Source organism: Austrofundulus limnaeus, unplaced genomic scaffold (assembly GCF_001266775.1).
Source record: "Austrofundulus limnaeus strain Quisiro unplaced genomic scaffold, Austrofundulus_limnaeus-1.0 Scaffold104, whole genome shotgun sequence".
NCBI lineage: Eukaryota > Metazoa > Chordata > Actinopteri > Cyprinodontiformes > Rivulidae > Austrofundulus > Austrofundulus limnaeus.
The window spans coordinates 465544-471363 of NW_013952506.1; positions in this window are offsets into that span (position 1 = coordinate 465544).

The following is a 5820-nucleotide window of genomic DNA, read 5'->3' on the forward strand; positions in this document are numbered from 1 at the left end:
CACACACACACACACACACACATTTTTATTAACAAAATAAAAATGAAGAGGTTTATGATCTTCAACCTTTATCACCTGACTACAAATACAATATAGTCAGCAAATTAATACATTAATAAAGATTTAATACAGTTGAAAGGTTATCTAACTTGTTTATGTAATCATTGTGTATTAAACATCACGCTTTGGAAAAATACCAGATAAAGCAATAAGTGAATAAAAAATATATAAATATAAGTGATATTTCCATTTTTATTGGTAAGATAAATCTCTATCAAAAGAAATTCTTATAAAAATGGCAAAATGACCTCATAAATAAAATGAAATATTCAACCTTTCAAACAGAACTTTTGAGCTTCATGTGAGTTCAGGTTGTTTTATCGTTCCCATTTTGCCAAAAAGTTATTCCCTCTTTATCGGCTCAGTGTGGTTCGTTTATTTTCCAACTTACTGTTGGAGTGGATTACTGGGAGCTTTGTGCCCTTAGGGTAGAAATATGTGATCCACTGTGGATTAAAACAACACTGGTTTGGTTTTAATAATAAAGAGTCGTTACCCCGTCAGTCCCACAGCTGCCGGTTTTCACTGTAATAAATCAGTCATTTAAAAAGTTGCAGAATTGAAGCAACTTCCAAACAGTCAGGACTTTTTGAACAGACATACGAAAATATGGGTGTGATTTTGTTCAGGGTTTAATAAGTTCATGGATCCTCACCAAGAAGCATGTTGGAGCTCCTATAACTTCATTTTCACACGTGACTCCGGTGATGCAGACACTACGCCGGTGGCTTTGATCCTCATCATCTGGCAGCTTCTGGATCTGATCTCACTTCATTTAAAGCCTGATGCTTCTTGAACGTCTTGTTTTATTTAGGTACCTCAAAAGGTGCAGAATTATGAATGTATTTAAAATGACATCTTTCAAATGCAACAGTCAGAGGGTAAAAGCTTTATGTGCTTAAAGATGCTTTGAAGCAAACTGAGGATGATGAATAAGAAGGTTAATGTGGTTTATTCTCCTTCAGTCTGAACGCTTCTGAGGCAAATTAGCTTCCAGGATGAAAATACGTTCTGCAACTTTTGAGTATTTTTCATGAAAATTTTAGAACCAGTCTCAAGCAAAGGAGATCATTTAAACACAAACAGGACAACTTCCATGTTTTCTTGTTTGTATTTTACTGATTGTTTGAAAGATTCAAATTTCCAGGGCAAACATTCATTATTTGACTTTTTTTTAAATAATGCACATAGAGAGTAACATTTGTACTTATATATATATATTTTGCACTTTTTGCCACTTCAGTAGAAAGCAGAACTTAATATCAGAATATTAGTATCTGAGCTTCTTCATCATCAGTGGCTTTTTTAATAGAAGAAAAATAAAGAGAAAGAAAAATGAAATGTAATGAGAAAGAGTGAAAGAGAGATTGGAAGATCTGTGAAATATACTGTATGTTGAGAAAACACAAGACAGTACACCCAACTTCTTGGCTCCACACCTACAAAAACAAAGATAGCAAAACCACAGCAACAAAAATGCATATCTATATAATTACTTATATTTTCTCATACAGTTGGCACCAAGCATTTGATGAAACTTGTGTCCGATCATGTGAACAGTTTTCCTGCTGACATCATAACTGACCTCTGACTAAACCGGCAGCCAACCAGTTCTCACTTTAACGCTCCAGAGAATTTTTAAGAAGCAATAAAGAAAAGTGACTTTTACAGCAGAGGTCAGTAACAGACACGTCTGCCTGTCGGAGCTTCCCTGTGGCCAGTCTGTCCCAGTTCTGTTCATTCCAATCAGAAGGATTTACTCTCAGTGTCTGAGCATCAAGCTGCACTAATCTCAGCCCTGGTGCTGGCTGCTCATATTAAGGTACCGGTGGTGGTGGTGGAGGTGGTGGAGGTGGTGGGAGGTGTTTAGCTTCGATGGGGACATGACCGCCAGTACACCTCTGACAGGACAGAAAAATCTGACAGGGCAGGAGAAAACTAAACACAGCTAACTCAAAGGATAACAACAAAACACACATCTTCACAGCTGTAAGTTGCGAAGCTGTGCCAACACAGCTGTCACTGAGTCAGGAGGATTTGAACCACAAAGACTCAACACAGTTACAGTATTTCAAAGAAATAAGAAACTTTTACGAACAAACAAGGCAGCAGAACAAAACTGAAGGCAACAGGCACCAAGGAGGCGCTGCTTTGTAAAACTCCACTGATTTAGACCGACACTGAGGGGCTGCATGAGCTGTGGCTAATAAGGAGTCCCTTTTTCCAGCTTTTTGTGGCCCCACAGTTTTTAAAACATGACAGCATCAAAAATGAAAATATTGAATGGGAAATATTTTACAACTATTAAAAGTATTTTATTTTAAGACATGAAAATGCTTCGATCTTTATGTCTTAGAATAAGTTAATAAAAGAAACGTAAAGTGAATTGACAAATGTAACACTTCAAAGTAAATCAATACTTAGTAAAAACAGGATGTGAAATAAATACAGTATAAAATCCTAATGTGTGGGAAATGCCCTTTAAAATTAATTCATGTCTGAGTTATTTAATTCTTTAATAGTGTAAAATAAAGCTTTATTATGCTGGCTCCATGCAACTTTCATTTTATTTAAATTATTTCAGTATCTTTGCATTCTGCTTCCATAAACTCTAAGATAAACATCATTGTTTGTTCACAACATAAACAGAACAGCTGCTTTTCCTCTCCACCGCTGGGCACAGCAGTGTTTGAATTTCCAGGATTTCAAGGCCTTCTGAAAAGCACCTCATCAGTAGTTTTCCAGTCTTTTCAGCAGACCCTGAGTCGTGTTTGAACAACTAACCAATCAGAGCGGTGAATGGTCTGCTTACGCACACTTCCTGCAGCCAAAACTCGTCTCTTTAATTAAATCCAAGTCTTTCATTGCAGAGCAAACAGCAGCATAATGCTGCGTGCTGACAGGCTCACAGGATGGAGCTGCTCCCAGCAACACCTGGCCCAGTAAAAAACAAACAGGCTTTGAAACATTTACACGTTTTCATTCTTCTACTTACAGTAATGCACTTTTGTCTTAATTATATTAAAAATTGTATTTTTTTGTGATTACAAGCTGAATGAACTATGATGCTCCTGTTACATAATAGAAAAACTGCCTATTATGTAACAGGAGAGTTTGTTTTGTAAAACGGACACACATTTAAAACCTTATTTGACAAAATATTTTTAAAATAAATACACATTTATAGGCATTACTGTGACATTTTTTTTCTGACATCCATCACAAGTTTTGCTTTCTTACTTATTCCTGAAAAAAAAAGAAGAAGGAAAAGGAAAAGAATTGATGAGATGAACATAAATCTGTTTGTCATAAAAATTCAATCAGTCTCTCACTGTTTTTCTTCGTTACACTAAAGGAAGGTAGTGTACACAGAAATCTGATGTATGTAATCACAGAAAATGTTTCATCTCTAATGTTGATGATATTATGATATTTAGTTTCTCATAAAATTTAAACAGATTTATCAAGATTCTCGTGTTTAAGTTTCACAAGCTCTCCTGAGGGTGTGAAAATGACCATTGAGACTGTAAAGTAAAAACATATTTATAAACATTTTATTGTGCAGTTAGGGCTTCATAATATTTTTTCCTATTACACTCAGTATCTGTGATGTTTTGTTGATATTAATAATAATTAATAATATTGTTTTGTGGATTGACATGTGTACATGATGCTGCTACTGCACCTGAATTCCCCCGCGTGGGACAATAAAGGCCTATTCTATTCTATTCTATTCTATTCTATTCTATTCTATTCTATTCTATTCTATTCTATTCTATTCTATGTTAACCTTTATTTAGTCAGGTAACCCCCACTGACATCACAGATCTCTTCTGCAAGGACCTGAAGGCAACCTAACCTGCATGTGTTGGACTGTGGGAGGAAACACAAACACAAGGAGTACATCTAAACTCCACACAGAAAGACCCTGAACCAGGGATTGAACCCGAGACCTTTTTTGCTGTGAGGCATCAGTGCCAACCACTAATCCAACGTACTGCACACGAGGCTACATAAATAGCTTGTTTCACTGTGGGTTTGTTGACACAACATATACGGTGAGGGAACTGAGGAAATGAGCTGAACAGAGCTTTGATTGCACCGTGTTTTAAACACACGTTGAGCAGCTGGTGATGAAGGAGCCAAAAATCAAAGGAGAGGCGACGTGAGGCTGAACACGTCGCCTTCAGCCACTCATCATCATTCATACTCATCTGCAGCCCAAAGGCCTCATGAGGATCCAGGCTGAACAATTTTATTATTGTTGTAAGAGTTGCTTCTGCAGTTACACTCTTGTGTTTCTCTTCAGAGTCACTGATGTACATTTTTTTGGCATCTCAGTATTTCAGCATTTTTTTTAAATCAGTTTTAAACATTCAGGTCTCCTGAAAATTCATTCAAGATGTGAACATTGTGACTTCTAATGTTATTATAACTTTTATACTTCTCAAACTATGGCTCTTTAACTTATTTGGTTTAATTGAAAAGGTGTTTTTTTCTTTTCATTTTAGGCTATTTAAGAATTTTACATTTAGTTTTGCTAATTTTAGCTTTAAGCTGCCGTTTTCCTCATTTCAACAACTATTTTACTATACATTTTGCTTTTAGCTATGGTTTTTGCTAGTAATTTTGCCAATTTTAGCTTTTACCTATGGTTTTGATCATTTTGGCTTTTAACTACAGGTTGTTTTAGCTTTTTGATGCTGTTTCACCCCTTTTAGCTTTTGGACGCTGTTTTGCTAATTTAGGCTATGGTTTGTCAGTTTTAGCTTTTAACTACTGTTGGCTGGTTTTTGTTTTAGCTACTGTTTCATTGGCTAACGCTAAGCTAAGGCTTCGGTATCTTTTAGGTTTTATATACAGTTTTGGTCATTTTAGTTTTGCTGATTTTAGGGCTTGTTCTGCTTATTTTACTTTTGACTATTTAGTTTCACTTTCAACAAATGTGAAAAAATTAGTTTATTTTTCACCATTTACAATAAATGTTTTGCAGAGAATGCAAGTTTTTGAAGATGTTTTGTTTGTTGATTTAATCAATTCATAGTACGACTACATTGATCTCATTCAGGGCTATTATACTGTTACATAAAAACTGTGTATTTATAAAGAGATTTTTTTAAATAAAATTCCAAATTTAATCTTTTAGTAGCCTGATTGATAACTGTAAATTATTTTGATTTGTTACAAGAGAAGTGTTGTGTGAATTTCTATGAAAATTGCTGTTATTATACTGATGAACAGTATAATCAAATTAACAAGAAAGGAAAATTATCTATTTTATATATCAACAGTAGGAGTCTGTATGCAAATTTTTCAAGCATTAGGGATTATCTTACTCATTTTACACAATCCTTTAATATTATTGCAATATCAGAGTCATGGATTAAAACTGAAAAAGGAGTGGATTTTGAGCTTGAAGGATATGAATTTGTACATATGGATCGACATAACAAAGGAGGGGGTGGGGTTGTTATATATGTGGATAAAAATCTAAGCTTTAGAGTGCTGGATACAATGACAACTGTTGTTGATGATTTACTGGAATGCATATCAATCGAAATCTATGCAAAAAATAAGAAAAATATAATAATTAGTTGTATATATCGAACACCTGGATCTAATATTGAACTGTTTAAGGACTGGATGGAGGAAACGTTTATCCAAAAGAGTAACAAAACTTTTTTTTATTTGTGGAGATTTCAGTATCGACCTGCTTAATCCTAGTAATCATACAATGACAGAGGATTTCATTAATACTAT